Genomic DNA, 24,377 nt, shown 5'->3' on the forward strand with positions numbered 1-24,377 from the left:
CATATATAATACCGACCTACTGTGAAAATTATCTCAGATGTTATATTTTAAACATAATAATTACTATGTTCTGCAATGATTATGTTATATATACACAACTTATGTATTCTAATGTAATTATTTTATATAATTTTTCATGCATTGCGGAAAATATAATTTTAAAAATAGGATTAGCCTAGACGGGATTCGAACCCTCAACCTTATGATTTGAAATCCGACAGCTTACCAATGAGCTAACACAACCTTCTAGCGATGTATAACGGATCTCAAGATAATTATGACATTCATATCCATTACAAACGCTGTTTCTGTTCTACTTTGACTTTTATTTTAGTACTCAGGCGATAATTATGTTCTATTTCTTAACTTTGAGCATTCTTTTACATATGGAAAGATTCCTTAACGTATTTAAATGTTCCCTTACGTATGGAGAGCTAAATGACAAACAAGCATGTGCTAACATTAAAAAAAAAAAGTTTCGAAATATTGTATCATTAAGTATTTCAATCAATGTTGCTTTTTTAAACACTTGGTAACAAGTCTTATTATATTTAAAAGAAGAAAAACACATCTGCAAACTTTTTCCCGATTGCAAAGGCTGGCTTGGAGGTTCGAACCTGGCTTACTTTTTCCCGAAGATACCCGAAGCTGGACTTAGAAAATTTTTGCCTCAAAACACCAATAAAGAATGCGCTCAACCTTTTTGAGACAAGGTGTACATATTATGGGAATTACACTTGTTGCCACGATTTAAAAAAAAAAAAAAAAAAAAAAGCCAGTGGGTGTGCCTTCACATGAGAAATAATGTTTCAGCACCGGTGACAAATGAGTATGCTATGAACAGATTAATTTTTCAACGTATGCGAAAGCATTGTTTCAACCGAAAAGCTGATTGATGAGAAACTCACTTTTGTTAAGCTCTTAGCCATTTGTAGTGGGTATTGTATCTATGTCAATTTCAAACCAGAATGGCGGTATATCATGAACAATTGAGTTCCAATAGCTCATCGCATTAGGATATTCAATATCTCTTCTTCTCCGCATAGAACTTGATAATAGTGATGGTGGAAACAGAATTGCCATCTTGCTAAGCGTTTCACTGAGGAAATTGTAATAACAAACATGGAATAAAATGGGAAAGAATGAGGAAATAAATGTTAGCAGCACTTAACGAACGTGGAGATGATGAAAATAAATTGTCGTTTAATATGAAAGAAAATAATTTGGATAGTTTGGAAGTTACACTGAATACGCGATCATGGTATTGTTTTGTATTTCTAGTTGAAGGTCTATTGTTAATGTCAGTTTAGTCGTTTGTGTTCAAGTTAACATTGCGCTCATGGTTTTATTAGGTTCTCGCAAAGTGGGCCTTGTAAAGATTGTAATGTTATTAGGTACGCATGTGCTTATGTTATTCCATGTGATAACGAACAAAACGGAATTTTGAAATACTGTTTTTTTTATCTATTTATTTATTTATTATGCAATATACAGCTAGGTCAATTATCTCGTCCGAATTCGTGAATGAAGTCAATCCGTTAATACCTTCATAGGTAACTTTAAAGCATTGTATCATTTAAAATCAATTACATTCCCTAACTTCTATGCAACCTGTACAACAGCAGAGAATTGTTGTTGCCTATGATAAAGGATATACATGTTTGCTTACTGTAATATTGAGTTGATATAATTTAGTCTTATTGGTGTAGAACGTAATGATGTCTTCTTTGTCTGATGTAAAAAAAAAAAAAAAAAAAAGGCGTTCTTCATCTGCTGAGATTATTATTTGCTTATCTAGAGCTCCCTCGTAGCCATGCATGTAGCTTACGTGCCTTTAACGCCTGAGACCCGGATTCGATTCCCAACATCAACTCATGTGGTTCGGATTTTACGTTAAACAACACGTCTACATCTTATATAGCCTCGCTGCTGAACGAAACGCTAAACTCAAAGTAAATTGTCTTCCTAATATTTCATTAATTTACACGTTATCCTCTGCAATTTTGATTATAACAAGCATCAAGTTAAACTTACGAACCTTAACTAGATAATGGACTTAATGGAGAATACCTGACAACACGAAGTACAAGATATCGAGAAAAAGTTTAAAAACAATAATACATAACGTTGTGAATGAAAGGCAAGAAAAGCAAATGAAACACGATTATAATAAATGCAAAGAAATGTGTGGGGTTAAGGTTGGGGGGAATATGTAGGCCTATACGGAGAAGGCTTTTTAAATGTGCCCAGATATATATATATATATATATATATATATATATATATATATATATATATATATATATATATATATATATATATATATATATATATATATAATGTGTGTGTGTGTGTGTGTGTGTGTAATTCAAAATATAAACAATAATAAATAAAATGCTTTTACTGCTGGTTCACTTGTATTGCATCGTATGGCCCACGGACAGTGATAAATTCATTTATGGAAAATTTCTGTGGTGCCTTCTTTCCTTGATGGCCTACACGGTGCATATTGTTTACTTAGGGATTAATCTACTCCTGCTTGAAAGAGACTGAAATTACCCCCAGTCTTCTGTCTCTTGTAAACAATGCAATCTCCCACACCTTCCATTCCTCTTAAAAAACTTTTATAGTGTTGCCATTGCAACCGATTTTGAACTACATTTTTCTGGTTTAAATAGAGGGTTAGTGAACATCTTACTGTTAGAACCTATTCTTAGAACGCTGAATCGACTGCAGAAAACCGCATCTCGATATTTCTTACCGTTCATGCTCTGTGAAAATCAGTATTGAAACCGGAAGTAATAGTTAATTTGAACCACTTTCACTTTTGGTAGAGTTAGCAGGATAGTCATACTCTTCCTTTTCATCCAGATGTGTTTATATACCACAGCCATCATGAACGAAACGATCAGATGGGTTATTATATGCCACATCCGTCTCTAAAGTTTTAAAGTGGAATCTGCAATAGTGTATAAACATCCATCCGATCGATCCGTTCATGACGGCTATGGCATATAAACACATCTGGAGAAGAGGAAGGGTATGGTTTACAAGCTTCGTTTCCACTTAGTTTGTCAAATAAGTTCTTCAATATCCAACTATATAGGCTTGGATGGATTTTAGGGCGTTCCTCCTTTTTTTTTCGTCCCTAAAGGTTAAACAGAATGTCCCGTCTCATATAGCATTAGTGTTACGAAGGGACTTTATATTTCAGTCAACCAACGAATCTTTGGTCTACCACCTTCTGGTGCGTGTGCTTCCCAATTAGAATTAAATGGTGATGTTATGGTGGACAAACACCTTATGCATGGATTTTCTCAGAGTTCTCCTGTTTACTCCCACTTTTTCGTCCCATCATTTCGTTCATTATCATCATTGCCGTCTCCCTCATCATCATCTTTTTTTAAAGTCATTTCTCATCGGCTTTTTAAACTTATGTCCAAGATCTTTCGTCAATCTCTGCCTGGGTAGCTAGCTTTCCATTCCTCTCATGGAGGGAAACCCCGGCCAAATTAAAATACCGCTAATTTTACAGTAATTATGTGATATCTTCAAATAGATAAAAGATAATTGAAATATGGAACAAGAGCACCCTAGACAATATTATTTTGCGTGAGGTACCGTTATCACAAGTCACCTAGTGGCTTTTCGTTTTCAGCTGTTTAGAAACGCGAAAATAAATGTCGATTTTCAAAATGGCTCGAAATCGAAATGATAACGGTTTCACATGTAAAATAACATTGTCTAGGGCGCTCTTGTTCCACATTTCGATTATCTTTTATCTATTTGAAGATATCACATAATTACTGTAAAATTAGCGGTATTTTAATTTCGCCGGGATGATGACTCTTAAGGAATCATAGGGCAAATCTATCCACTTCTTTTTTAACTTGGAATCTCTATTGAACATTTTTTTAGTATAATAATAATAACAGTATTTACAGTCTACGCAATACGTATTACCTTCCCACACGCACATACTTAAAAGTAATAAAACGTTTAAAGAACGACGTCTACTTATTTAGTATCAGCTGCAGAACAACTTAGGAGTTGTTGTACAGTGTTGAACGTTGAGTTGCCTGCCCTGGTTTTTGTGAATACCGGATGAAGATACATAAAGCAGGTGATGGGCCAAGGACGACTGATCGTTGCCCCACGTTTCTCAATATTGCTTTTTTTCTGTTTGTGTACCTTATTATTATTATTATTATTATTATTATTATTATTATTATTATTATTATTATTATTATTATTATTATTTTATCTCTGTGAAGCTTTTATAAAAATTTACAGTATTTTCCTCTAGTATTCTTGCAAGGTACTTGTAAGCAAAAGTACACAGATAAAATAAAGTTGTAAAATACATTAAATAGTAGTGAATGAATTTCCTAATTTCGAGGGGGGAGGGGAAATGCCCTTCAAATTTTTATCATTATAAATACTCACTGTATTTATTTAACATTTAACAGGTTTTCTTCTATGTATTTTCTCCTCATCTTCGTTCTAAATAGCACCTAATGATTTTTTGACGAATATCTAATTCCAAATCTGATGGTCACTAACTCGAGAACTAGAAGAATATTTCACGTGTATATTAATAAAGTTAAGGTCACCATCATGCCAAGTTTGGTCAAGATTGTCTAAGTTCTGTACATCGAGTACGCTATATACTCTAACTTTGATGGCCCATAACTCAGGAATCAAAAGTCTGTACGGTACATAAAAATATTTCACGTGAGTACTAAGTACGCCAATGTCTGTCTACCTCAATGCGAAGTTTGGTCAAAATTGTCTTGAGTTCCGTACGCTATCGAGTGCGCTATTCTAAGTCCAAACTTGAACTTTGATGGCTCATACCAAATACCTGTAGTGTACAGAAAAATATTTCACATGCGTACTAAGTACGTGAAGGTCTGCCTACGTCAGTTGTTAAGTTTGGTCAAGATTGTCTGAGTTCTGTATATCGAGTACGCTATATATATTCTAAGTCGAAATCTCAACTTTGATGTCCCATAAGTCGGGAACCATAAGTCTTTAGTGTACAGGAAAAATATTTCACATGCGTACTAAGTACGCCCAAGTAAGCTTGTTAGGGACCGCTTGTTGTGGTTTTCTTCGGGTACTCCCGTTTCCTCCCTCACTTTCATTCCATCAATTATTTCATCAGTATTCACTTGCTTTAATCATCTGTCTCCTGTAGCCTAACGGGACGTTAAACTGAAAGATTTTATTTCAATCGATTTCTCAATATTTCGCATTTCTTCGTCTATATCTCTTCTATAGAATTTGTCTGAACTCTATATTTAGAAAGTTTTTCACAATATTCGAAGGGATCGTATGGGTATCTTAGTAAACCAGCACCCTCTGCCTCTTCTTCTTCCATTTTAAATCAAACATGTAAAAACACTGAAACATATGTTTAATTATTTTAAATGTAAATACTAAATACCAAATTGTATGTCTGTAAATTAAAAGAATTCGAGATGTGGGCTTTCCTTCCACCTTGATTTAAAAAAAAAAAGAAATCATTCTTTAGTGGTACCTGAAATGGTACACAAATTATATGTACTGTGCAAATTTCAAGTTTCTATTCTAAGCGGTTTGGCCTGAACCAGACGCGAACCCAGAAATTTTTGCTGGAGGGCACTCCAATACTACAAACCACTACGTCTATGTAGTATTGAACGGGTATTATTCTGCACCCGAAAAACAATAAGTATTTCCATCTATGTTTTCAGGGAAAAAAGCGATAGAAACAGATTGTTTTAAGAGAAAGAGCACAGGTGAAGTGTAAGAAATTTCCATGTTGCATCAATCATTTCCCTGTTAAACAAGTATAGTTTTAGTAAGAAAGTTTACAAATATACGTTGAGTCCAGACCCGGTGGACCCCATGTGGTTGCGCCCCTGGCCTGGACGCTGATCAATCGGTCTGGATTTATTCTTTTATATAGAGGAATGATACTGAAAGAATTGTGAAAGTGAGAGAAGATGGCGTTGTACAGCACAAGCTGTCGTGACCTGGACTCAAACCTATGCCTCTTAAAGGCTCTACTACTAAATCATTGTATCCATCCTTTTGTATATATTGTATAAAAAGAAGAATTGAACATATTTGGTAATATAATAATATTATACCTATTATAATGTCTGAAGAAAGAACTAACGTTTTGCCTCAATTCTTAGATAATGAATTTATTACTCTGATACGTATTGAAGCGTTTCTCTGTAGTTTCCCGGTTTTCATCTTCCAAACTGGAAACTCTGCAACTCATCATGTAATACGCATGTCAATCTCTTTTGTTGCAATTTGTGTGGTTCTGTGTAAGCAGCACGTACTCAAAGGCCGAGTAACTGACAATGCACTTGCTTTGTTGTCTGTGTTTCGTTACACCTATCTTGATTACATGCAACACATATATGCGCTCTCTTAACAGATTTCATTGCTCTGTATATGCTAATCGCTTTCTGTTATTACATTCTCGTGACCAACATACAACGTGTTTGTATACGTATTTCTCATTTCCGTGTTTCGTTAACGTTAGAGCACATATCTCTTGCACTAGATAACTAATGGGATATTTAGGTGATTAGAATTAGCGTTCTGTTCAGTAGTGAGACTATATGAGACGTGCCTACAGTTGAATATAAGATTCGAACCACATGAATTCCCTTCGAGAATTGAACCCGGGTAATAAGAGATATTTGCCTGAAATATAGTCTTGACGAGTGGTTTTTTGGTGATAGACTTAAAATACTGTGGTAAATTTCTCAGTACAATACGTGACTGTGGCTTCCCTACGGTTACCATGGTAAAAGTCGAAAAGAATACTCAAACGAAATGGATTTTTTTTTAGTTTTACATCCCACGATTACGCTCTGTAGGCTATAGGAGACGGCTGATTAATGAAAACGAATTATTATCAACGAATTACTGAAATGAGAAATGTGGGAGGAAACGGAAGAATTGTGCAAAAATCCACGGATAAGATATTGTCCACCACAAACTCAGCATGGGCTAAGATTGAACCTTGGGCCTTTCGTATCAGAGGTGAGCGCTTTATCACTGAGCCACCGTGCTAGAAACAATCTATCACTGAGCCATCAACTACTTGTGGTTTTAGTCGAGTGATAAAAACTGTAGACGGCATCTATTTTTGGAACGTCCAGTCGATTTTTAAAATGGTTCTCTTCATCTATTGCCGCTTTTTTGGCTCTATGCTGATCAATGTTAAAACCGGATATGGTTTATTTCTACCACTTCCGGTTTGAGTAAAGGGTTAATGGACGATATGATGGAACGCTGAATCGATTGCAATAAATCGCTTATCGATATCTTTTACCGTGTTCGTTTTGATATCTGTGGGCAGACAGACGGAGATAACCGTTCTATAAGACTTCTACACTTATACAGGGAGGTCCGGAAGTGGGCGTACCCCTCTTTACTTTCAACAGTATAGTGTTAGCTACGGTTGAACGTCTGTACACAATTACGTTGAAGTCTTAAGAGTCATAAACATCATTATGATCACCATCCATGTCGTAACACAGCTGAATTCTGCGCCTCGGGGAAGATCTTTCACACTGTCCGTAGCAAATGCACGTTTTTCCAATCCCCAACATTGTTGCTTTTCTTGGTGTCACTGTGTATCGCCTTTCGTGAAGCCAAACCGCAACAATGTTGGGGATGTTTCTTCTTCAATGTTGGGGGTTCTTGGATGTTTCTTTGTTCGATGCTATATGAACTTTGATCACACACTGTTGATTACTCCAATTGCACTACAAATAACTGTTACCAAGCAGAAAACAGCAGAAAACAAATGAACATAGACAATAATATTGCCAGACAATGCCAAGCAATGTTACCAAACAAATATGGGTAAAACCTAAAACCGTCAAAACAAACACCAATTAGGGGTACGCCCACCTCCGGACCACACTGTACATAGCATAGTTTTGAAGTTTAATAATATTGGATTTTACTCTTATTTTAATGTACATTGCTTTATTTTCTTTTTGTAAAACCACAATACTTCATTTTTAACAATCATTAGAATCAGAACAATACAATAATACATTATGTCAATTACAGGCACATATTCACATAGCAATAAAATACATATTTTAGCAACATCTTATTAGGCGATCGAATTTCTACTGGAAAATTATATTATCCATGTAAAGAAAGTACCATTGGAAAACCATTATTATTATTGTGTTAGTATGTAATTATGATAGTCCAGAAAAGGAAATAATATACTATTTTGATATATAATAAATATGAATCATTGTAAGTAAGTCATGCGTTCAAACATGATTAAACGATTTTCTCTCACTTTCTCACACCTGTTAGTACTACGTATTAAGAAGTATTTTATGGCTATGTATTTATATTATATTCCTGGAAAGGGGAAATCATTTGAATACGCGTGCCATAGGAGATGGAACATGTCTTATACTCAAGGTTGAGAGACTATAGTTGTTCCTTTGCAAGCTTCTTTTATTATTATTATTATTATTATTATTATTATTATTATTATTATTATTATTATTATTATTATTATTATTATTATTATTATTATTGAGGAGTTTGGTTTACCATATAGCTGCTCGTATTGTTGAGGGAAATCAAAGATTTCGATGAGTACTGTTGTCATCTTGTTATCTCCCGTTACATTCCGACTTTGCCCTTTCTTTTTCTTCACCTGAAAAAAAAAAGACTTGAATCAAAGCTTTTCAACGACAGTGAGTATTCAAGACGTTAAAATAGTTCTGGACTGCTGCACTGTCAGGCGGCTGATTTTTACACAGAGGGCATCCAAGGATGTTATAAAATACTATCTTATAACATCCTTGGAGGGCATCGGAAGCTTGTGTCACGCTACTTGAAATGTGTGGAGGTTCACGTGACTATGATGAAAAATAGCCAAGGTGTGTACTTGTATAATCACAATTAATTTCTTCTCATATATATATATATATATATATAATTAAATATTGGCTCTTTTTGGCATGGACTCGTATTACCGTTTTTGGCTCTATGGTCAGAAGTAATATTGGCCAGTGCTGTATTAATTAATTCAATTACAATATAAAGAATACATTACTATTTTATAGTCTAAAAGCATTTCATCATATTTTCTTGATGGCACTCAGGCCCGTATCCAGGGAGTCTAGGGGGGCCATGCTCCCCTAAAATTTTTACTGCTCCCCTAAAATTTTCACGGTAGGCTTGCAAATGAACTATAATATGGTTTAATCGGACTTCCCCTAACTTCTACCCCCCCCCTTTACATTTTTGGACTGGCTACGGGCCTGATGACAAAATAAATCACGCTATTAATAACACAAACGGGTTTAGGTATGGAGAAGGAACCAACTTCCCAAGAACACGAAAAATCGCACCGGATGTTTTTTTTATGACATATATTTGAAGTCCTGCTAAGAATGTAAGAGAAAAAAGGTGATATAATCACTTTATCATTGGAGTCATGGCCCAATTAAATAAATAAATAAACGAAATAGAAGTAAAAATTATTATACGCTTTGAAGCACAAGATATACACTACTGAGATTAAGCAGAGGGTATGTGGTGTGTACCACCGTGTACCCTCGACTACAGCCCTGAATATTGCAACCGGAAATTATAATAGATTTAAACTTCCTGTTTCAGTAATGACAAAGACGGAGATCGGGTTTATTCTTGGAATGGTTAATCTACATCACAACATTTCTTCCTATCTCTCATCGTTTCTGCTCTGACATCTGTCAAACGGATGGATGGACGGACGTGTGCATAAAAATTCTATAAAACTTTCAATATTTATGCATAACACAGTTTGAAAGTTTTAGAAAAAAAAGCGACTTTTTAAATGAAAAATGCGTAAAGCCATCAACTAGAGAAAAAAATCTATGGAGAGGAAGTTCATTATCATGTTACTGAATAGAGGGTAAATCCCGCGTTTATGACTCTTAATGAGAAACGGTCCTTTTGACAACACCAGAGTGTGGCAGAAAGCCATTTCTGTACAGAATACCAGTCAGCTAAAAAGAGAGAAGTTGAACACGCACTACAAAAATAAAGCAAAAAGCACAGAAGCTGTTTCTATACGAGTAAGCTGGTTCCTGTTCTGTTGTTTGGTGGCTGTGGTCTGTAGAAATAGATGTGTTCCGTGCCTGCTCTGGGTTCATCGTATTATAAATTATGAACAATCTAATTCTTCGCACGTCCATTGTGACTCCACGTGAATTTCAAATGTAGACACACACGCACACACTCATATGAAAGCCACACGTATGTGGGCTTTTCTTTGGATTATGAGTGGCTTGCTTCTCGGTACTGTTTGACATAGAGGAAGTGGGGTTCATCTTCATGTTAACTCCCTCGCACAAATCCGTGCACACAAGCTCTCTGCAGTCTCAATGGTCTTCTTTCTTCTTTTCTGCCTTGTAGTTCGTTATACAGGGTGATCCAAAAGTATGTAACTGATGCTGTAAGTGAATGGTGATGCATATGCTGACTTGACAAACACCGAAATGGTCGTGGCAGTAGTCATTATGGATGACATTTTTGACCATGGGACCAAATTGATAGCAATATTGCATCCAGCTTTAATTTTTTTAATGGGGGAGGTGTCATGCAATACATCGATTGATACAAGGAAGAGCTCAGAAAAATGATGAGAGCATTAGATCTTACCTGAACGCAACGATATGGCAGATAATCGAAGTTTTCTGGAGAAACGTCAGATAATTTTTACATGCCGTGCCCAAAATGTTCCTCGTTGTGACTCAGCGTGAATGTTGTGCACTTTTGCCAGTCGAAATGTTCCTGAAAAAGAACGTCAGGTCGAATATTGTCTTCCGCCTCGTAAATGCGCTCCAGTAGGTGATGCATGACCCGGATCTTCACAGGATAAACCATTGCCTTCAAGTGACTGCACATGTAGAAGTTCAATGATGTGAGTTGGGGGACACTCAAATGGTTCCTGACAACCTATCCATGTTCCAAGGAACTAAATTTCCATGTTCTCTTGCACCACGTTGGCGTAGTGAGTCGGGGCGCCTTCCTGTTGAAACCCGCGTCCGCCATATCCTATATCACAACAGAGGTTTTCCTCTCTGTGGCCACACAGTTGCCTTTAGGTAAGATCTAATGTTACCACTGTTTTTCTGAGCTTATGTTAATATCTATCAATATATCACAAGACCCACCCCATGTTAGAAAAAAAAAGAGAAAAAAGAAAAAAAGAAAAAAGTGGACTTGGATCCGAGATAACGACCAACTTGGTTACGTGACCAAAAACTTTGCTTCCACCTACAATGACATTTCGGTATTTGTCAGTCGACATACACCATCCACGTTCCGCAACAAGGAAGACTTGCCTTTACGATTAGCTCACCATATTTATGATAAATAATAATAATTGTTATAATATAGGAGTTCCGTTTTGTTGTAGTTATCCTGTCTTAACCCCTTCAGTGTGGGTGGCGTATATATACGCTTTCATTTTGCTTTGGCTATTTTGTATTGCGTATGGCGAATATACTTGCCTATAATATGAGTAATGTTATCCCGACAATATTTAGCTAGTTTGCACTCAGCTGGTTTCAATCGTTGATTAATTAAAAGAAGAAGAGGAAAAAGAAAGAAATTAAAATAGAGTTTGGGCTTCGTCAAATACAGTTTTCATTCTTTGTTTTGTTTGAGACCAGACAGCACAGTAATGGCTTCAAAACGATATTTCAACGATGCTGACATCGAGCAAGAATTATTAATTAGTGATTCTGATGTAAGTGATTTTGAAACAGATTTAGAATCAACATCCAAAGTTCCCCCCAAAAAACTACACTTTTTACAGCGGTTCGCATCTGAAAATTACGCACTGAAGGGGTTAAGTAAGATTTTTTTTATTAACATAGCATGTTAGATTTTTTTTTAAAATCTCAATAAAAACATAAGTCTAATAACATACTGGAGAGAGAGAGATAAAAATTAATAAAATCGCTGGAAACTCGATTATACATAGGAAGACAGTGATAACGACAGACAAAAATGTTTTTTCTCTTCCTCCTTTGTTTGTTAACAGTAATATTCTCTCCTCAGGCTAACCCAAACTCTAAAGACCAACTAAATGAAAGTAATGTCTATATGTAAATATTCTAACCCATACAGTGTCACAGACAGAATTTCATCAAGGTTGGTCAAGGACTCAATTCTATGTTCTTTCGGGGCAACCATGACTTTATATGTAAGTTAAGGGAGAGTCCACTTGGGGTAAGTATGAACAATGGAGGGAGAAATAAATGTCATTGTACTCCTGCTCTACTCACTCATTGGCGTCACTCAGCTATGGTATCAGTGACTTACGCAAGGGAACTTTTTAGGGAATGAAACTTTCCTCTTGAGCAATCTAGCATGGGAAACTATGCACTTACCATATAGCCCTGTGTTATATAGCCCTATTTGGTGGTCATTGTGATGATGATAAGTTTTCTGGGCCCGAAAGATGATGCAGTTTCTACGGAAATCAACGCTAGGAACGAGTGAGGCACTAAATTTTAAGTTGGGTGAGAGAAGACATTCGTGACGCATAAGGATTTCTTGATAACTTCTAGATGAAATTAAGAAAGTAAAACAGGGTATAAATTCTGTATATAAATTTAAAAAAAAGAGACGAGACGAGACCTCTACAAAATTTACGAGACAAGATGAAAAACCTTATTTTTCGTCTCGTTTGGTTGGCAATACTAATGTTGATATGTTGATATTCAAGATGTGAATTTGTTGTTTGCTTCATTTTAGTTAGCTATTATAGTTATATTGAAAGGAATAGACAGCTTCATTTACGAGGCGCATCCAAAAAGTAAGTTTCCCACGCGTCCTATAGCTAGGAAACCGTATGTTGCGCGAAGCGACTGCGTGTACATGAGAGAGTAAGGTCCTAACATGGCGCATGCGCCAGCAGAACTTCCCTAATTCCCTCAGTAGCGTCGTGGCAGTGATTGAAGATTGCCGTTCCTATTCCAGCCCCCACCGCGTGTGAAGTGTGAGCAGTGATAAAGTTTTTGAATGCACAGGGCATAGCATCGATTGAAATTCATCGTCAGCTGTATCGTTGCAAAAATGTCAATGCTGACCCTGTGCGCCTTGCTTTGTGCTCTAAGGTCAGTTGCTTCAACACAAAACTTCTTGATCAACAGGCATTCCGTGGCAGTGGTGTGCAATAAGGAGCGGAAAATCTACAGGAACTGCTTGCTCATGCCGTTAGGCCCATGGACCTGGCACAGCTAACGATGGATTTCGATTGTTGCTATGCCCTGTGCATTCAAAAACTTTATCACTGCTCGCACTTCACATGCGGCGGGAGCTGAAATAGGCCGAGTCTTCAACCACTGCCACGACGCTACTGAGAGCACTAGGGAAATTACGCTAGTGCATATGCCATGCTGGGACCTTACTCTCTCACGTACACGTAGTCGCTTCGCGCAACATACCGTTTCCTAGCTATGGGACGCGTGGGAAAACTTACTTTCTGGATGCGCCTCGTATGTTCCTTGATCTCTATGCATAAATGCTTCTACACATTCAATGTCTGTATTTAACATTTGTTATTATTTTTCTTCTTTTCAGACATGTTTCTTGAGACAATGACACTACTATTGAAATAAACTATCCTCAATTTCAAAAAAAGGATATTAAACTACAAGGTAAGGTGCACTTCTGAATTAAATATTAATAACATTAATTGTTTCGAGGTATATGTGTGAAAGACACGAGTATGGCCCATCTTCCAGTTTTACAGCACGTTATTTGAGCAAACCTACTTGTATTATAGGTTACAAGAGGATGTGGCCTGCCAAATAGCTTTTATTTGTGTGATGTGTGGTCAGCATACCAGAGTTTCCTATTTCTGAATTCCTGTTACTTCTCTGTTAGTGCACAGTGCTGGGTAATACCGGAAATTGAACTCAAGATCACACAAAAGGCATCTACTGACAATACACAAAATATCTAATTTTTTTAAAAAAAATCTTTCAAATTATTTTTTATTTTATTTTAAAAGCTGGCGAGCTCATTCTACAATTTTACAGCTGTGATAAGAAATGAACTTGACACAGTATTAGTTTTATGCCTCGGCAGACAAAAAAAAAAAAAAAAAAAAAAAAAGTGACGTTTCGTTACTTTTTGTGTTTCGTTGGTGAAATTCGTACTGTTATTGAAAACGCGACATTAGCTACTCTGTTTTCTTTTACTTATTAGTTTTATGTCAAAAAACAAGAGTACCTAATGTCGCGCGCGAATGTTAAGGGGGACGATACATTCAATATCAGCACGATAAATTGTAAAAATAAAGTTTGTTTTGCATTTATTTCTGAATTTAAGATAGCGAGGGTTTCATTCTCCGATGGAACATGACTTACCTTCTTAAATTATCGTATTTTTAACTTAACCTTTTAATGGCTGTTGCCAATACTCCCGTTCTTTGTATATACGGCCTCGATTATAACTACTTTCCTTGTATAAATTATGCAAGAAAATTATGCTCTTTCAAGTATAAATTTTAAATTGCAAACTTCTTTAAAATATTAAAACAATCTTTTCTTGACTTCTCCCAAAATTGCACTGACGCACATTGCGTCATGAGGTCTGCGGACGGTCATGCTTTTAGTAAATCTTTCTCTATTTATATGAAATCCTAGAAGGGAAGAAAAGAGGTGAAAAGAGAAAGGGATAAGGGTTGCAATTATTATAATATGTCTATATCCCATAATCCGTTAAGGTTAGAGACATGAAATCTGGTATTTGGACTTCTCATTTAAAACAATTAAAGACGCGTTTTTTGATGTGTAACTCAGAATGGAAGAAAAAGGGGTGGTAGTACTTCAGTAAGAGGCCTATGCTAAACGTTCGAATTTCGTGCGAGACTTCCGACTTCAGACGGATTGAATCTTTCATAGAATAGAAGTGAACGTGTCATTTGAAGGGAAACACATTCACATTTTTGCTAAAATGAGACAATGAGACTTTATAGCCAATATCTATACTCTCACAAGACGCAAAAGTTGCATTCATTGGGAAATAACTTTACAAACCACTTTTCTTTTTCTTTTTTCTTTTTTTTCTTTTTTCTTTTTTTTTTTTTTTGACAAATCACAATAATGAAAATTTAAAGAATCAAAATAATTTGGCCAGCAGGAAATTTTGTTTTTAATTTCTCAAAACCAGCTTAAAAGGAATGTTTTTTCCTTTTACAAATGACACGTTCAACTCTATGGGGAAAGGTGCAGATGGAAACTGAAACTGAAATAAAATGAAATCTTTTAGTTTAACGTCCCACAATTATGATCTTTAGGTTAAGAGAGATGGATGGATGTTTAAGGCAAATGTATGATAATGGAAGAACCGGTAGGATGAGAATGGGGGAGGAAACAGGTGTACCTCGAGAAAACCCACAAACATGATGTTGTCCACCACAAACTTGCCTGACCGGGGATCGAATTTGGGACCCCCCGCGCCAGAGGGTGAATACTCTGCCACTAAGCCTCCGTGTGCCCCCTCCCCACATGCAGAAAGAAGAACACAAATTATTGTCTGCAGTAATAGGTGATTAATCTATATTGATAAACGTTGTTTCATAGATAATAGTCTGAGTTTTCATTATTCATTATTTTTCATTAATCAGAAATAAATGATTAGATGTCAATAATGTGTTACTTTACAAAAAGAAAGCGCAGAAATTGTCCCCTAGTTGGGAATAGAAACATCTAACAGCCTCGTAACATGTACAAAACGAAACATACCTAAAATCCAAATATTAAATTTGAGCTCCGCGGCTAAGCGGTTAGCGTACACGCCTTTGGCATGGGAGACCCGGGTTCAGTTTCCGGCGGGAGCTCATGTAGTTCGGATTCCACGTTAATCAGTAGGACCCGTCTCATATAGCCTCGCTGCTGAAAGGGACGTTAAAATCAACTTAACCAAATTATTAATTTCGCAAATAATTAAGAAAGTAGATTTGTAGATGACAAGTTAACCTCATTATTAAAAAAAAATAATAATCAACTTTTTTCTTCTTAAATGAAAAGAAAAACAAATTTTACTTTGTTGGTCAAGCACAATTATCTTGTATACCCTTAGCATACTGTACACTTATTAAAATTAAAATCCCGCAGGGTATAAGTGAAACATGTCCTCAAGGCATTCTATGTTTCTCTTTTTGTCATTTTTATTTTCTCTACTTAAAAACTACGAAAATAACATACATTTTAGAATATACAACAGGTACTTAACTTGTTTTGGTAACAATTGGTTTTATTTCTATTGTGCCCACCGCAAGGAATTTTTCAGTGAAATCTAGAAATTTCTCTTCCAAATTGCTTTTCAAAACAAGGAAAACTAAACCAGACTTAAAGGAACTCTAGGTGATTCTCTTTGAAATAAGAAGTTGTAATAGCGATTGTGTTCTGCGGACAGATTACAACTGGCCACAACGAGCTAAACCAACTAGCCCGTTCTACCTGTTAACAGTGTTGCCAAGTTTCTTTCTCTCGGCTGTCTGGTTTGTTGCAGATCTTCAATAGTACACGTTTAAGTGAGAAATAGGAAGCAACTAAATGCTGTATGAATGCTCTCCTTGTCTCTCTCTTTGTGTGTCTGTGTAATACAGGTCAGCAAGCATAATCCGATTATCGAGGTTCTGATAAAATTTTCGAAGCTGTTGGGTTGTTTGTGTACGTGCATTAAAAAAAAAAAAAAAAAAAAAGAAGATCCGTTTATACGTTTATTTCTTTTATGTGGCGGTTAATAAAATAAAATATTGGCTTTTGTTTCATTTTTTTAAAATTTTCTTACGGAATGGCACAGAAATCAACTTTGACAATTCTTCCCTTTGCCACAAAGAGAAGTATGTACTGAGGTATTACTGTTAGTGAAGATCGAAAATATGAACGAAAAAATCAGACAAATACCCATATTATATGTCAAAAGGAACTTGAAAGAATAATGTGTTTTGTAGGTTGCTGGAAACCATAGTCTAGAGCGTTGGACTCACGTCTGCATGGTTCCGGATTCGATTCCCGGCTGGTGCTTCCTAATTTTCGGCGTCCATCCAGCGTGGTGAGGCAAACCGGGGAGCCATGTAAATAAAAGATGAGACGGCCACTAGGTCTAGAAAGTTCCTTTAAATATACCACATTGACTTGACACCTAGTCTTCCGTTTCAGACGCTGCTATCGGCTGAAGGAATTCCACTCTCTTTCGCTAAGGCTCTCTCGCTTAGCAGCTGCTAAACACTTATTGGCTCAGCGCGTGGGTGTGTCGGGGTGTGAGCTTTAGTTCGCATTTTTGCCACGGCTCAAGACATTTTGGCAGCACTATAGTACGCTCGTTAGAGACAGGGCAACGCAGCACGATGACCACGTGTTGGTCGCTAGGCTAGCCGTAGTTCATCCAGTCACTAACAGATGGCGTTGGAGCGGATCAGGCCCATAAGGTATATCATGCCAGTGGTTAGTTAGGTTGCTGAAAAAATTACGAAAAAGCAGTGTTTCATTTGGAGTATTGAAGTAACTTGTAAAGAATAGGGCGCAACTGCCCTTTAATTTGAATTTCCAACTGTTTGAGAGGGGCCCCACTTCAAGTTACCAACTTTCTTACTCTATATGATACAATACGAATATGAATACATAAATAAAAAATGGATTCACCAAATAAATATATAAAAACAACTCTTAAGCGGAAATGTGATCCGTGCCCATTTCGTTATTATAGCACTCAGAAATAATATATACTTCTTAAGAGGGCTCTCGACGCCGAAATTAAATTGCTTGGAAATTTTTAACTTTTTTATAAATATCTCAGAAACGTATAAAGCAGAGAAAAATTGCAAGTTGTTGTTCTTTTAACAATATGATTTTACAAATGATAGCGTAGTTACAACTTCTCTGAATGTTTTCCGTTGTTTGAAAGTTAGGAAATAAACTTTTTAACGCGAAAAAACAATTCGTTCCTAGCTTTTTACATAACCAAAACATTCAGAGAAGTTGTAACTACGCTATCATTTGGAAAATCACATTGTTAAAAGAACAACAACTTGCAATTTTTCTCCTCTTTACAAGTTTATGAAATATTTAGGGAAACGTTTAAAATTTGCAGGTAATTTAATTTCGGCGTCGAGAACCCTCTAAGTTGTCAAATGTTTTACTCTCAAGTTAACAAGTGAAGCCTGGAATGGTGTCCACCACACAATTTTCAAAAGAACTGAAAATAATTTTAAGTGCTGCTGCCGCCTCATTATCCGAACAAAATATGCTATCCTAAGATTGGCCCATGAAGCATAAATGTAACCTGGTCCCTATCTCACTAAAATGCCAATTTGCAACCCTAGAAATAATAAAAATGTTTACTAAGATTTTAAATTCTAGGGAGCTTAAATTTCATATTTTTCTAGGAACGCAACTTCATATTTTTCAGGGGGGCCAAACATAACGCTTGCCCTCCTCCAAGAAAAGTTCCAAGTTACGCCACTAATAAGAATATTGCACTGTACAGACCAAATGCAAGAAAATTACAAAAGGAAACGAAAAAACCCGATAAGCTCGACTTGGAACATCTAGAATTGGACATTGAAAATCGATAATAGATAAAATATCGAATTTTGGCGTCTATCGAAATATCGAAAAAATGTCGTTATATTAATCAGTAATACTTTTCCATATCGACATGTCTATATTTGAAAATATTAGTCAATTGATCGATGTATAGAAATATTCGCACAGCCCTACTATAAGCCTTCGAAGAAAAATGGAGAAGATTACATGGGTAGAACGAAAATTCATTTCAGAAAAATTGGAAATAAGAGAAAAGAAAATAATTAAGTTGGAAGTAATTTAATAGTGAAAACTAGCTGAACCTGCTCTATTTACACAGTTCACAATTCTAATATGAGCGTGAATCTCCTATATCTGTGAAAGTCCCTTTGCGGACACAAGTAAAGGACAGAAAAACTCTCAAAGGGAGTGAATTGCTATAGACAAACATATATATGTAGTATTTTAATATATAAAATGTTGGAGTGCCTTTGTGGCAAACTTGGATAAGTGATAGATAAGAAATGCAATTCTTTTTCTTATAATTCCATATCCGACTACACTTCATTGTGGGTCCACAATCCTTCGAAGTTGCTAGCTTGCAATAGGTTTTGTCATTCAGATTAAAGCAAAGCGCCTGAAATGTCCATCAACCCTGTATACGTAGCTCCTATACTTGTTGCCTTTCACAAGGGTATCAACCTTAGTATCGCAATGGCAATATTAAACTAATAGGGACAAAACAGTGTCTACATTGTATAGAAAAATAAAGACTTTTTTTTTTTTTTTTTTTTTTTGAAAATTTGAATGAGAACTGGCAAACAAAATTTGGAATCGACCAGCGAAAACGGCACGTTTCTGGCACTTGTGGTTTTCGAGATCTCATTGTCGAAAGGATTAATCACAAACATATAAACTTTTCTTGACCACAAACATATAACCTGGCATTTTAATATACAAATCACATAAATTTGTATTTTGGACATCCCATGTCAATCAACAAGTCATCAGACTTGACCATCTCAGATTTGTGTAAAAATTGGTGTACAGCTTTATTACAGTGGGAGATGAAAAAATCCCAAACATTACCTCTCCCTCCCTGAAAGTATCTATATACAGGGTGTTCAAAAATGTCAAAAAGTTGCATTTTTTTGAAAATTAGGGCCGCCAATGCGAAGATCTGTAACATACTTTCGAAAATGATATAGCTATAGGGCGTTTTTATAGGAATTTCGCCCTGAATTTCTATCTCCCTTTGTATTACGACAATGACTACTATTTTGTTTAATGTTATTGTCTCAAGTGTGTTAGTACTCATTAGCATGATTTTGTAAGCATAGGACGACTCAAAGGGTTGCCAGAATCCCCCCCAAATTCTATTTCGCTTTCATATTTTTTTGAAGAATGTTTTTGTTTCTTCTTCTTCTACGAATAGATCGGGAATTGAACAGATGTTACCTCGTTGGAATCTGTGTTCCATAAGCTTCCAACGATGTATCAATCATTACTCTGTGATAATTAGGGAGGGTCACTAGGTCCGCCAACGTGAGAGTCTACGATTTCGTTCAAATCCTTTGCCGACGTAGAAAAGTTACTTTTTAAGTTACAGTTTTAGTGCCTTGCAGTACTTTATGGATTCTCTGTATAGTTCTAAGTGTAACTTTTTTTTTTTTTTTTTTTTTGTAAGTACATTCTGAGAACAAAATTGTGACACTTCTCAATGCTAATAAAACGGTTGTCTTGAATATTGAATGTACGAGTAGATGTATAAACAATAACTAACTATACGCCTTCTTAAAACTCCTGAGTTAATTCGTTAAGAAGCACTAATGCTTGGTGGTTACTGCTCGTTAAATGGGGCTTTTATACTAAGGAAACGCAGAAGCAGTCAAATAATTTTTAACAAATGAGTTTTTTTTAATTAAAAAAAAAAAAAAAAACGAGAACGGAAATTACATTGGAATAGCAACATTCATTCTGTTGGAACAGAACACAAACCACTTCTCAATATTTGCTTTGCTTTACCTTGGTTTCTGTGGAATTATTCCAAGGCACATTAAAACGAATTGAAGTGAATTAGAGTGGGGGTGGGTGGGGATGTACTGGGCGCAAGAATATTTGTCGAAACACTTTTCCTTCTTATTACGATTGTTGTACTTGAGTACACATACAGTAATTGTTCCTTGGAAATGAATGAATAGGCACGGCAACACAAAGGACTAAGGAACACAGAAGAAAAGGCAAGGCAGGAAATGTTCGTGTATAATACCACACAACGAATGCGAAACAATAGCTTTCTTGCGTAAAAAGGAGTTAATAATAGCTGTTTTACTGGTACATTTAGAAGATGCAAAGTCATACAAATGCTCTTGATAAATAAATAAAGATCTCTAGTTTCAGCAGTACGTATTAGTTCCCCATCCAATGTCGTCTCTACGTTGTTGTAGTTTTTTAATATTTTTAATATATAGTAATTTTAATATATTATAATTTAAATAATAATAATAATAATAATAATAATAATCTTGTAGTTTCTCTTATAATCTCTCTGCAATCTTTAATATTCCTCTGACTCTGTAGAGTACTAAGGAAGATGGATTTTACCGAAACCGGTTATCAGTTTTCTCCAAAACCGGTTCGGTTTTTCATCGGATCCGGTTTCGGTTTTCTTCAAAACCGGTTCCGTTTTTTTCCAAAATTTGTTCTATTTCTAACCAGAATAATGTTTCGTTGTTCTCCGGAAACCGATTCCGTTTCCACAGATATAGTTATATGTTTTTTCCAAAAATTTTCACCGAAACCGGTTTAGTAGAAAGCCGAAACCAGTTTCGGCGAAAAACCGAAGCGGTTTCTGGAGAAAACCTAAACCAGTTTCGGTGAAAAACGGAACCGGTTTTGGAGAAAACCGAAATGTCGGTTTCTTAGAAACTGGTTTCCGTTTTTAAAACAAAACCCGGTTTTACCCATCCCTAATATTATGTATAAAATATACGAGGAGCGTCTAGTAAGTTACCTACCTAGACAGGAGGGAATGCAGATAGGCTCACCTGGTCATCACTGTTTTTCGATGTAGTCTCCATGGAGGTCTATGCACCGTTGCCACTTTGTGTGCAGCGAAGAAATCCCAGACACATACACACAAAATTAGTCTTTGTCATGGCTTGAAAACCACTGGGAAACAGCCTGTTGGACCTCGTTGTCCGACGAGAAACGTTGTCCCTGCTTTCGATATATTTTTTCCAGTCGCTCGTGGATCTCATTTGGTTCCTTCCCTTCTTTCGTGAGAAACTTGATGACCGAACGGTGGTCCAACTTCTGCAAATCCATTGTTCGACGTAACAAACAGTCTGCTCACGACCACTGCGTTGCTCCGACTGACCTCAGACGTCATTATGCCCCGCCCTTCCCTTCCTGTCTAGGTAAATAACTTATTGGACACCCCTCATATATATATATATATATATAACTAGATGAAATAGTGGAAGTTCGGTGAGCAAAATTGTAGATTCTCCCAGAAGAAGTACGAAAGGAATATTGTTTACCGTCACACGACCTGGAATCGAATCAGGGATCTGTCTCCGGTTGGAGTACGTTTCTGAAGGCACCTAGTGGCATCACTTACGAATCAGGAAATCATTCGCACCGTAAATGGTCATTGTATCACTTACTTACGGGAGTCAAGAATTGGAGCTGTCTCGTTTCTAAAAGTGTCTTGAAAGTAATCTCTTGTCTCGAAAAATGTATCTCATTTGTATTGTAAGTGTTCTGTCTCATCTCGAAAAATGTATGTTGGTATTGGAAGTGCTGTATCGTGATTGAGAAAATGTGTTTCTATTGGAAGTTCTCTGTTTCTTCTCGAAAATGTATCTTTTTCCATTGGAATCCTATGTCTCGTCTCAAAAAAATATCCTTTTCTATTGAAATGCTATGTCACGTCTCTAAAATGTATCTCTTTCTATTGGAATTCTGTTTCGTCTCGAAAATGTATCTGTTTCTGTTTGGAAATGCTGTCTCGTCTCGAAAAATGTATCTGTCTCTATTTGACAACTCTGTCTCTCTCGAACTTTATCGCGCAAATTCTGTTTCGTACCGTCTCACCCGCAACTTACATTTTTCCATCGTGTTTCACTGCTTCTCATACGTAGTCTAACTGTTATACGAAATATACAGTTCCCTTGTGAACAGAAATAAAGAATGAACCTGTTCATAATAGTCCAACAGCTATATATATATCATATAAAGGACATTATTTTTTTTATTTAAATATAGCTTTTTTTCTAGTAAGTTTTTCTTTCTTTCAAACAAAGAACGAATGTGATAGGTCACTTTGCTAACTGGGAAGCCGTATTTTCAATACCAGGAATGTTTGTGAGTCCCTGTGGAGAACTTCGTTATAGAAGCTATATCTACCTAGCGTGGAGAACTGCTCGAGCAATGAAGCTACATCCATCAACTTATTTTTTTTTTATCCCTCTCTCTCTCTTAATGTGCAAGCAGGTGAATCGAACTAATATACGAGGTAAATGGATTCGATTTTGCTCCCTCCCTAAGTGCAACGAATTTTGAAAGCTGCACACATTTGAGGTTCAACTCATTACCCCGACCCCTTGCTTCATCTTTTACCAATCACATTTAATTGTTAATTTGATTTGTCTCCTCTCTTTCTCTAATGAAGTAAGCTTTACTGTCAAATATCGATTTAGAATTACTGCAGGAATCCAAAATGAACAAGTACTGTATATACGTAGGCTATACGTTTGCACTAATCAACTTTTTTATATTTTGTACACAGCATAATGTACGACGTATCCTACTTACCTGCGAACCTCGAAGTTAATTCTATAATATACTAGCAGAATACCCGTTCTTCGCACGGGGAGAATAAGTTTCATTTTGGGCATAAAGGTCTGAATTTGGATCTAAATGGCATCGGAAGTATCACTATTCATCTCAGCGTCCCCGAAAACTATGGATTCGACATTATTATCGGTCATTTTCGTTCATATTTAAATATCTCCCCCTCCTCTAAATTGCACCGCCAAAGTGAAATGATAAAAACCATCGCCGGCCCGAACTTCATCTACTGAAAATTTGATCGAGATCGGTCAGTTGGTTCAAGGGGTACGACATTACAAACTTAGTGACTTCATCTCTCTCTCTCTCTCTCTCTCTCTCTCTCTCTCTCTCTCTCTCTCTCTCTCATTTTCTTTTGACAGTTTCTGCTTTTTCTTTTTTTGAAAAAAGATAATTTTGTGCCTTATTTTGTAATTTGTTTTAATTACTTACTATTTATAGCTGAAATGCCCGTTCTTCGAAGGGGGAAGAATAAGTTTATGGAACATGTTTGAACCATGCAGTTACAAGATAACCACTAGAGGGTCAATTAGCGACATTATATATGTGATTGTAATTACTATTGCTCGTTGCCAATTGAACAGTCATTTGGTTCTCTACTTGCATGGCAAAAAGCAGTCGCCTGCTATTTGTTTCACTATGTAAAAGATGTTAACAAATGAAGATCCAAACACGATAGAACTTCCTTAAAGCATATCAATTATTTAAAAACACAATATTACTAATGGATTAAAAGAGCATCATATTTTCGGAGCGTAAAATAATGTAGTGTTCTTATTATTTATATAAATTCACTCGGACAGCTATTTTAAAGTGGAGTAAGAAAATCTATGCACATAAACACAAAGCAAAAATGATATAAAAAGATAATAAATATTCCAGGCTTCTGTACACCTCATATGATGGACGTTGCTACCTGGATATTGGAATAAG

The 24,377-nt window shown here is 36.1% G+C and overlaps 1 protein-coding gene across 2 annotated transcripts in view; it reads left to right on the forward strand.

The window, feature by feature from the left end:
* Positions 1-24,377, forward strand: part of LOC145690152 (uncharacterized) — a 450,019-nt gene that overhangs the window by 231,641 nt on the left and 194,001 nt on the right. For both annotated transcript variants that reach the window (XM_081764761.1, XM_081764763.1), the window contains one exon: positions 13,633-13,709. The gene's annotated coding sequence lies outside the window, so the exon portion shown is untranslated. The remainder of the gene's footprint in view (positions 1-13,632; positions 13,710-24,377) is intronic.

The sequence above is a fragment of the Thermobia domestica genome, chromosome 7 (genome assembly GCF_964235325.1).
Source record: "Thermobia domestica chromosome 7, izTheDome1.hap1.1, whole genome shotgun sequence".
Taxonomy (NCBI): Eukaryota; Metazoa; Arthropoda; class Insecta; order Zygentoma; family Lepismatidae; genus Thermobia; species Thermobia domestica.